This window comes from Lampris incognitus, chromosome 1 (assembly GCF_029633865.1).
Source record: "Lampris incognitus isolate fLamInc1 chromosome 1, fLamInc1.hap2, whole genome shotgun sequence".
NCBI classification, from domain to species: domain Eukaryota; kingdom Metazoa; phylum Chordata; class Actinopteri; order Lampriformes; family Lampridae; genus Lampris; species Lampris incognitus.
In genome coordinates this window covers 13,544,491-13,555,832 of record NC_079211.1, presented here as the reverse complement: position 1 = coordinate 13,555,832, position 11,342 = coordinate 13,544,491, and positions in this window count along the sequence as shown.

The window sequence follows — 11,342 nt, the reverse complement described above, 5'->3', positions numbered from 1 at the left end:
TAGGCAATCTGTGGGTAGTATATGTCTCTGATGTCTTGGTAGAGTTGGCAGGTGGTTAAAGAGTGAAGCTCAGTTTCCACCTCCTGCTGTGCGCAGTAGGTGCAGTCTGTCTTGTCTGGGGAGTCAGGTCTGCCTTGTGGTGGCCTCCATGGCAAGACTGTGTGCTCACTGAGTCTGTACATGGTCAAGGATTTCCTTCGTTTTGGATCAGTCACAGTGCTCAGCTGTTCTGCCACTGTGTAGTCTCTGTTTAGGGTCAGTTTGCTCTAGTTTTTGGTTGACTCTTTCCAATGTGTCAAAAAGTTTTCTTTTTTTTATAATTTGGTTTAGTCTAACGGGGTTTCTGTGTGGGGGCTCTGCTTGTGTTTGTGAGCAGAGTCCCAGAACCAGTTGGCTGAGGGGACTCCTCTCTAGAGTCTCTCTGTAGGTGAGGGCTTTGTTATGCAGTGTGTCGGGGTCACTTACTTTTAGGGGATTATAAAAATTTAAATGCTCTCTTTTGAATTTTTATTATCAATGGGTATTATCCTAATTCTGCTCTGCATACATTATTTGGTGTTTTCTGTTGGACATGGAGAATGGATTTGAAGAATTCTACATGCTGAGTCTCAATTTTGTGTTTGTCCCATTTTGTAAAATCTTGGTTTGTGAGTGGACCCCAGACCTTGCAACCATAAAGAGGAATGGGTTCTATAAAAGTAGAATATTTTAAGCCACATTTGAAGTGAGATGTCCAACTTGATGTTCGTTTTGATGGCGTAAAAAGACCTTCTTGCCCTGTCTCTCAGGTCATTCACAGCTTTGGTGAAGTTTACCTGTGGTGCTGACGTTTAGGCCGAGGTAGGTAGTTTTTTTGTATATTCTAGAGCAGGGGTGGCTAACCATATGCCACGGGGAGCCATGTGTATGCAGGTTTTCATTCCAGCCAGACTCCCCACCAGGTGATTTCACTGATTAGCAACCCTTCAACCAAAGAGGAAGAACGTATCAGTGAAATCACCTGGTGTGGAGTCGGTTTGGAACGAAAACCTGCATACACATGGTTCTCCATGGCACATGATTAGCCATCGCTGTTCTAGAGCAATCACATCTAGAGAGAATGCATATTTGTGGTTCTGGGGGCTGGGTCTTTTATGGAATATAATTTTTGTCTTGGTTAGATTCACTGTCAAGGCCCAGGTCTTAGAGTATTGGTGCAGGTGCTCAAGGTGCTGTTGTAGCCCTTCTTTGTTTGGAGACAGCAGCACCAGATCATCTGCAAATAGTAGATACTTGACTTCTGTGTCTGCTAGGCTGATGCCAGGCGCTGCAGACTGTTCTGATGCCCTTGCCAATTCATTGATATATATGTTGAAGAGGGTTGGACTCAAACTGCATCCCTATCTCACACCCTGGCTTTGGGGAAAGAAGTCTGTGTTTTTTGCCTAGTTTGACAGTACATTTGTTGTTTGTATACACTCACCGGCCACTTTATTAGGCACACCTGTCCAACTGCTTGTTAACGCAAATTTCTAATCAGCCAATCACATGGCAGCAACTCAATGCATTTAGGCATGTAGACATGGTCAAGACGATCTGCTGCAGTTCAAACCGAGCATCAAAATGGGGGAGAAAGGTGATTTAAGTGACTTTGAACGTGGCATGGTTGTTGGTGCCAGACGGGCTGGTCTGAGTATTTCAGAAACTGCTGATCTACTGGGATTTTCACGCACAACCATCTCTAGGGTTTACAGAGAATGGTCCGAAAAAGAGAAAATATCCAGTGAGCGGCAGTTCTGTGGGCGAAAATGCCTTGTTGATGCCAGAGGTCAGAGGAGAATGGCCAGACTGGTTCGAGCTGATAGAAAGGCAACAGTAACTCAAATAACCACTCATTACAACCGAGGTATGCAGAAGAGCATCTCTGAACGCACAACACGTCGAACCTTGAGGCAGATGGGCTACAGCAGCAGAAGACCACACCGGGTGCCACTCCTGTCAGCTATGAACAGGAAACTGAGGCTACAATTCGCACAGGCTCACCAAAATTGGACAATAGAAGATTGGAAAAACGTTGCCTGGTCTGATGAGTCTCGATTTCTGCTGCGACATTCGGATGGTAGGGTCAGAATTTGGCGTCAACAACATGAAAGCATGGATCCATCCTGCCTTGTATCAACGGTTCAGGCTGGTGGTGGTGGTGTAATGGTGTGGGGGATATTTTCTTGGCACACTTTGGGCCCCTTAGTACCAATTGAGCATCGTGTCAACGCCACAGCCTACCTGAGTATTGTTGCTGACCATGTCCATCCCTTTATGACCACAGTGTTCCCATCTTCTGATGGCTACTTCCAGCAGGATAACGCGCCATGTCATAAAGCTCGAATCATCTCAGACTGGTTTCTTGAACATGACAATGAGTTCACTGTACTCAAATGGTCTCCACAGTCACCAGATCTCAATCCAATAGAGCACCTTTGGGATGTGGCGGACCGGGAGATTCGCACCATGGATGTGCAGCCGACAAATCTGCAGCAACTGTGTGATGCTATCATGTCAATATGGACCAAACTCTCTGAGGAATGTTTCCCAGTACCTTGCTGAATCTATGCCACGAAGGATTAAGGCAGTTCTGAAGGCAAAAGGGGGTCCAACCTGGTACTAGCAAGGTGTACCTAATAAAGTGGCCAGTGAGTGTATATTGAGTTTATGATGTCATAGGTTTTTCCTCCAACACCACCTCCCATCAGCTTGTACAGCAGACCCTTGTTCCGAATTGAATCGAAGGTTGTTTTTCTTTAAAAAATTTAATCTACAAGCAAGAGAATAATTTGCTTTTGATTTTGTTTATTTGGTTGTGAAATAGTGCCGAGGGTGGAAATATGGTGTGTTGTACGATAATTTGATGAAAAATCAGTTTGGGATTTTCTCAGGACATTGTTTTCAGTAAGGAAATGTAGGAATCTGTGATTGATGATCATACAGAGGATTTTCCTGTGGTTGGTGTTGACACAGATCCCACGGTAGTTATTGGGGTCAAATTTATCTCCACTTGTGTAGAACAGCATAATCAGTCCTTGGTAAATACTGGTGAAGATCCCGAAGCCAAGGATGATGTTAAAGAGCTTTAGTATAGCCAATTGGAATTTGGGGTCTGTGAATTTTATCATTTCATTCCAGATGCCGTCAACACCACAGGCCTTCTTGGTTTCAAGTGATTTTATTTTGTGCTGCAGTTCTTTTAGTGTAATTGGGAAGTCTAGTGAGTTCTGATAGTCTTGTATGGTCGACTCCAAACTATGTAGTTTATCTTGTACGTTTTTGCTGGTTATTCTTCTCTATTGGACCAAAGAGATTGGAGAAGTGGTTTACCCATACATCTCCATTTTAGATCGGTAGATCCTCATGTTTTTGTTTAATGTTCCAATTTTTCCAGAAGTGGTTTGCTTTTATGGATTCCTCAATAGCATGTAGCTGATTTCTAACATGTTGGTCCCTTTTTCCTTATCATATTTTTATGCAGATTTAATGTTTCACCATAGTGAAGATGTATGTTCTGGTTATCTGTGTCTCTATGTTTTTGGTTTGATAGGTTCCTTAATTGCTTTCTGAGGTTTTTACATTCATTGTCAAACCATTTGTCACTGTTAGCTTTTTTGGCGCTTCTATTTGAGATTTTTAGGTTTGATAAAGAGGCTGAAAGGTCAAATATATTAAGGCTTTCTACTACCCTGTTTACACCTTCACTGTTGCATTGAAAGGCTTTTTTTCAAGAAACTGGTCTAAAAGTGATTGTACATGTTGTTGCCTAATAGCGTTTTGGCAGGTTTCTACACTACTTTCCTTCCATTTCAAGTCAAGTAGGTTTTCATTTGTCCTCAGAGGGGCAACTGTTGTATAGCAGCATTTGTAGCCTTTTTTAATAGTATGTAGTTTGTTTGGCTTTGATACTTTGTGATTGGACGTTTAACTGTTCAGGTAGACTGTGGTTTTACTGTTGTCTCACAGGGGTGTTAGTGGGCTGACTGTGACTGAGGGACACCAAGCTGAGGTCAGTGATAAAGTAATTTACTGCACTGTTACCCAGAGATTAGCTGTAAGTGTACCTACCGCAGGAGTCCCTTGAAGCCTACCATTGACTACGTACAGACCCAGTGAATGACAGAACTGTGACCCATATTTTTTGTTACTTTGTCATAGCTGTGTCGGGGGTGGGGGGCATATTGAGGCGGGGACGTTTCCACATACTGGTAGGCGTTTGTCTCACTGTGTGCTGAGAGTGTCAGGTTCTTGTCCTGTCCTGGCATTGAGGTCCACAGACGACAATGTGGCCATGGAACTGGAAATGGTTAATCTGTTAATCTCATCCTCTAGGATGGAGAACATATCCTTAAAATATAGCGATTCCATTGGGGGTATGAAGGGAACACAAAGGAGGATGTTTTTCTCGGTGTGGGTAAATTCCTTATTAATTTCTAAAATTTCTAACCCAGTTCCTGTTTTTTTTCCCCGATTTTTTCTTTCCCCCTTTTTCTCCCCAATTGCACTTGGCCAATTACCCCACTAGGTGCGAATGTGTGTGTGTGTGTGTGTGTGTGTGTGTGTGTGTGTGTGTGTGTGTGTGTGTGTGTGTGTGTGTGTGTGTGTGTGTGTGTGTGCAGAGATCCCTGTGATGGTCTGGTGGCCTGTCCAGGGTGTCTCCCCGCTTGCCGCCAAATGACTGCTGGGATAGGCTCCAGCATCTCCGTGACCCTGAGAGCAGGATAAGCGGTTTGGATAATGGATGGACGGATAGATAATAATAATAATGGATTACAATTATATAGCAATTTATCTAGACTACATTTGTGTTGGGAAATGTGGAGAAAGCTTTTTCTATCACTCCCTTGACAAACTTTGCCACCTCTTCTCTCTGCATTCTCAGATCATTTGTGCCAGTGCGGATAATGATGTGGCTGGGGGATCCCAGGTGGTCCTCCGTCAGCACCTCCATAGGATGACTGGTATTCTGGCACTTGAATTTAGCAACTCTGGTTTGAGAAGTCTTTTCTCTTCCACATACCTTCCATTTGAGTCTATGAGGAGTACAATTTGTGAATTTTGTGCCAGATTGCTTTCTGGAGGTTTGGTAGTGGGTTTGGTTGGGGGGGGGGGACTCCTGGGTTTGTGGCTCTTGACTTGGTGGTGCTGTTGATTGGATGGGACTGTTGTCTGGATCTTGTTCTTTTCACCACAGTCCAGAGAGCAGACAGGTCTCTCGCCCGCTCCCTGTCACTTTGTCTGGTTGAGGAGTTGTTCTTGCTCTGGACTGTTGTTTCCCCAGATTGGAGTGTGTTAATCATGTGCTCCTTCTGCACTTGCTTATCTCCAACTGTATAAATCGGTCTCTTAATTCAACGAGGGAGTAGGGGTGGGGCACTCTTTAAGTGGGGTTCTTCTTGACAAAGCTTATTTTTTTTGGATTCCCCCCCCCCCTTTTTTTATATCCCCAATCGTACATGGCCAATTACCCCACTCTTCCAAGCCATCCCGGCTGCCGCTCCACCCCCTCTGCCGATCTGGGGAGGGCTGCAGACTACCACATGCCTCCTCCGATACATGTGGAGTTGCCAGCTGCTTCTTTTCACCTGACAGTGAGGAGTTTCGCTAGGGGGACGTAGCACATGGGAGGCTCATGCTATTCCCCCGTTCCCCCTTCCCCCTGAACAGGCACCCCGACCGACCAGAGGAGGCACTAGTGCAGTGACCAGGACACATACCCACATCCAGCTTCCCACCCGCAGACACGGCCAACTGTGTCTGTCGGGATGTCCGATCAAGCCAGAGGTAACACGGGGGATTCGAACAGGTGATCTCCGTGCTGGTAGGAAACGGAATAGACCGCTACGCTACTCACCTTTTCATGGTGGGAAAGTTGCACCATTAATCCGCTTCGCCATTCTGCGTAAAACGTATAAACACAGAATGGGGGGGGGGCATTGTTGTTCCGGTGTGAAGCCAGCAGTGGAGGTAGTCACAGAGTCGAATCAACGTTTGTGTAAAAGGGACAGAGGGCTGGACGGAGCAGTCAACGCTGCCGTTTTACACGTCACACTGTCTCTGCTTCCGGAACGCCAGCATGCTATGTAAAATCACACTCTGGGGTTCACAGAAAGTTGAATCAATCATCTGGACACAACGTTTATTGAGAAAAATGTTTCATCCCTCATCTAAGTGACCTCTTCAGTCTCAAGTTGAGTCTCAAGCTGAGACTGAAGAGGTCACTTAAATGAGTGATGAAATGTTTTTCTCTCAATAAACGTCCAGACGAACTGATTCAACTTTCTGTGATTTCCTTACCTGGATTATTCAGCATGCACAAAGACACATTCTGGGGTGCCTTTATACCGCCTTTGTTTGGTTCAGTGGAAAAAAACAAAGCCAGCGTAAAGGCGGGTCTTCATCACGGCAGTATTGTGGGACCTCTGCGTAAAAAAAAGCCTGTTGTTAGCTGAAGGTGTGATGTCCAGTTGGTCTGTAGTGGGGGAGTCATCGCCAGAGTGGACTTTCTTCTCTTGTGCTCTTTCTCTCCGATTCTGGAGAAGTCTTCCTCAGAGGAACTCGGGTTGCCCTGGATCATCACTGTTCCTTTCTTGTAGAGGTCTATAGTGTTTTGTTCATCCGGGTTTATTTTTTTAGTGTCCATCCTCCACTAAAACCCTCTTTCTTAACAGAGTGGTGGTGATCGCTTATGGCAGCGTGCCATGCCTGGGGTCGGTGTGGAAAACAAGATTTAATTTATTTCCATTTTTCAGATAGTCAGCAAATGGTGAATCTGGGCTGTTCTTCGGGAGCTCCTCTGTACTTTTTCCTTGCAGAGTCATTCGTAATTTTTACTGGAAACTGTACTTTGATGGCTTCTGTGTGGAGGTGTTTGAGGCATTTAGAGGCATTTACATATGTGGAAGGAAGGCTGTGGAGCTCTGCTTCCATTGTGAAGATTCAAGTGCTTTAACACCTCTCCACTTCACACCCCTGGGTTACGTGAGGTTGCAGCCAAGTCTAATGTCATAGAAGGCTTGTTATCAAAGTCTTAGTTCCATATCCGAGTTCTAAAGATGTATATATTCAAGGATAACTTTGATATTGTTCACTTTTTGGATTACAAGGTACGCCAGGCCAGCTCTGCTCACTTAGGTTCAGCGTTATTCCCAAGTGTCAGTTTAGCTTCACCAGTGGAGAAACAATCCTCGAGTTAGTTCCTTTGTGACTCCTTGGTTCCAAAAACAGGTCTTTAACTCCTGATTTTGGATGTGTGGTGGATAATATGTTAAAGTTGGTATAATCCTCTTTAGGTCCTTGTAAAAATATCCAAGTTTATTTCACTTTAAAAGTACTTTTTTCTAGTTTTTTAACAAAAGTTTCAGGAGCTCATACAAGCTCATGCAAGCATAACCTCTCTTGCTCTCCAATTAAGCTAAATTCAATTCAAAAGGGCTTTATTGGCATGGGAAACATACATTTACATTGCCAAAGCAAGCGTGAAATAAGACACAAAATGTATTTAGTTAGCAGAGATCTACTAGAATAAAAAAAAGTGTAAACACAATGTGTCACATAGCAACATTGTTGTCAATTATATAGATAAAAATGGGTAAAATTTAACTTAAAAATACAAACAGAGAAATTACAATTTTGCTGTTAAAAGTTAAAATTTCCAGCATCCCCACAACCCCGATTGGGATAAGCTGCTTGGATAGTGGATGGATGGATAGAAGTTAAAGTTTCACTTTATTGTCATATACATACAAAAGTACCACGTACCTTCAATGGAATCAAATGCATATGCCCTGACTCTCTCAGCCCTTAAAACTACATACAAGGAATAACAAAAATAATAAATCAGAAATAATACAAAATAATAAATCACTAAAGATATTTGAGGCACCTACTTTTCATTACTCTGATGGCCTGGGGGTAAAAACTGTATTTGAGGTGGCTGGTCCGAGCTCTGATGCTCTGTACGCATTGTTCTGAGGGAACGAGGGAGAACAGATCATGTGCTGGGTGGATGGTGTCCTCCATGATACTTAAGGCTTTCCTTCTGCAACGGGTGGTATACATGTCCTGAAGCTGTGGCAGTCCTGTTCCTATGATTTTTGAAACCATTTTTACTATCTTTCTCAGTTGTTTGTGGTCCTGTTCAGTCAGGTTGCCAAACCACACCAGTATGCTTCCAGTAGGGATGCTCTCTATGGTAGTCTGATAGAAATTGACCAGGGTTTTTGTGGACATTTGTGAAACATTTTTCTCATCAAGTATAGTCCCTGTTGTGCCTGCTTAATGACACAACTGGTGTTTAGAGACCAAAACAGGGAGTCTGAGATCTGAATCCATAAAAATCTGAAGTTCGTAACAATTTCAACATTGTTGATTTAAACTGGTGTCTGAACCATTTTGGACTTCCTAAAATTAACAGTTATTGCCTTTGTTTTCTCAACATTTAGGGAGAGGTTGTTATCTTGACACCATATGGATATGTCCCTCACCTCCTTCCTATAGCCATTTTCATTGTTGTCATTTATCAGTCCAATCACTGTGGTCTGTGAATTTCACTCTGCTGTTATGATATTTGGCAACACAGTCATGTGTGAACAGACTGTAGAGTAAGGGACTAGGGCAACAACCCTGCGGGGCTCCTGGGTGGAGAACTATGGTAGATGGTTAGCTAGCACCTGCTCTAACTGTCTGAGATCTGCCTGTCAGAAAGTCATAGAACATTATACAGATGGAATTACAAAGACCAAGGTCCCTAAGCTTTAACACCAATTTAGATGGTACAATTGTATTAAATGCAGAGCTATGGTCAATAAACAATATTCTGACATAGGGGGTTTTCCTTCAAGGTGTTTTTTTTTGGGGGGGGCATTTTTACCCCTTTTTCTCCCCAGTTGTATCCGGCCAATTACCCCATTCTTCCGAGCTGACCCAGTCATTACTCCATCCCCTCTGCTGATCCGGGGAGGGCTGCAGACTACCAAATGCATCCTCCGATACATGTGGAGTCGCCAGCCGCTTCTTTTTACCTGGCAGTGAGGAGTTTCACCAGGGGGACGTAGCGCATGGAAGGATCACGTTATTCTCCCCAGTTCCCCCTCCCCCTTGCACAGGAACCCCGAACGACCAGAGGAGGCGCTAGTGCAGCGACCAGGACACATACCCACATCGGGCTTCCCACCCGCAGACATGACCAATTGTGTCTGTCGGGACACCCGACCAAGTTAACACAGGGATTCGAACTGGCGATCCCAATTTTGGTAGGCAACGGAATAGACCGCTATGCTACCCGGACACCCACTTCAAGGTGTTTTAACACAGTATGCAAAGTCAATGAAAGAGCATCTTCCACAAATCTATTTAACAGATAAAGAAAACTGTAACGGATCAAGTTTGGTAACAATGTTGAGATTTATGTATGTTTTCACTAATTCAAAGGATTTCATTATTACTGAGGTCAAAGCAACAGGTCTGTAGTCATTAACCAGACAGGATACAGGGGATTTTTTTGGGTACAAGTTACAGTACGCAGATGACTGTGCAGTTGTGGCCCACACATCCGAGGCACTACAAGCTACCCTTGCAGCTGCTGCAAGGGCGTATGGTAGGTTGGGGCTCTCTATAAATGTGGCAAAGACTGAAGTAGCATGCCAGTGGGCATCTACTCCTCCATCTCATTCACCAACCTTCACCATCTCCGACAACAGTGGAATCCTTCAAATACCTGGGCAGCTTCCTCTCTGACGACTGCAGCATCGACAGGGAGATACAAAACCGGATTAAACAAGCGTCATCCTCTTTTGGCAGACTTAGGAGAAGGGTCTTTCAAAACAAAGACCTCAACCTCCACACCAAAATATCTGTCTACTTGGCAGTTGTCATCACGACTCTCCTCTACAGCTGTGAGGCGTGGACCCTGTACAGCCACCACCTCAGGATGCTTGAGGCCTTCCACATCAGATGCCTACAACGCATCCTGAGGATAACCTGGCATGACCGAGTGCCCCATACTGAAATACTCGCAAGACCAACTGCATCAGGATGGAGGCTACCATCACCCAGCACCAACTTCGATGGCTTAGTCACGTCATCAGGATGCCAAAGGAGCGCTTACCGCGTAAAGTGCTGTATGGCCAGCTACATCTTGGCCGCCGCTTGGCAGGGGGCCAGAAAAACGGTACAAAGACCAACTGAAGACCATCATAAAAAAGTGCAGCCTGAACCCGAGCCAGCTGGAAGACACTGCCGCCCAATGCTCCATCTGGCGGCAGCTCTGTCAACAAGGGGTGCAAAACCTCAAGAAGGACCGCGGTGATCGACGGACCAGGAGACGTCTGAAGAGACATGAAACCAGTACCACACCTACACCCCCAGTCAGTGATTTCACCTGTTCTGTCCGTGGCAGACATTGTGGATCGCGGATTGGGCTTTACAGCCATAAGAAGACTCACAAGTGACAGAGGCAGGATTGTCATCATTGGACACGACGGACAACCTAAAGCAAGCAAGAAAGTGTGTGTGTGTGTGTGTGTGTGTGTGTGTGTGTGTGTGTGTGTGTGTGTGTGTGTGTGTGTGTGTGTGTGTGTGTGTCTGTGTGTAGGTCCCTCACTGGCCCTCAGGTTTTGTCACATACATACATGCATATTGGGCAGAAATATATGCTCCGTCTCCTCCTAGGAGTATTTTTTAATTTTGAGAGGTCACTAGCTCTTTGAAATCTGAAATTACAGAGTTCAACTTGTTAAAGTAAACACTCCTTATTTCGTTGAATGTTTCACATTGTAGGAAGAAATGCGTCTCTGTCTCAACCTCACCTGTTGAACAGCGACCACCTACTCTGTTTTCTTTTGGTCGCTGATTATTATTATTTTTATTTTTTTTTGTGTCTTCCTTTTTCGATTGCCAATTGATGATCACTGAGCCTGTACTTTGTTAGGATCTGTCTCTGCTTTCTACCTCTTGACAGTAGTGAGACATTCTGCCAAATCGTAATCTCTTTTTAGGGCCAGATAACATTCTAATCTACTTTGGCTTTTAGTTTCTTCTGTCAAATGTTCCAAACAGGATTCTTGATATTGTGTTCTCATTTGGTTTACTCTGGCTGGTGTTTGGAAAGCAGTGTTGGTGTGAGACTGGTCAGAATGTGTCTGAGAGGAGGCAATTAGTCTCAGCACCAACTGACATATACCCCTTTTCCACCAAGGTGGTTTGAGTGCTTGTTCAGAGCTGGTGCCTGATCTCAAACCAGTTCTTCGCATTACGACAGCCAAAGAACCGGCTCTTGGACAGGAAACCTGGTTGCAGAGTGGCACCAAATCTTTGCTGGG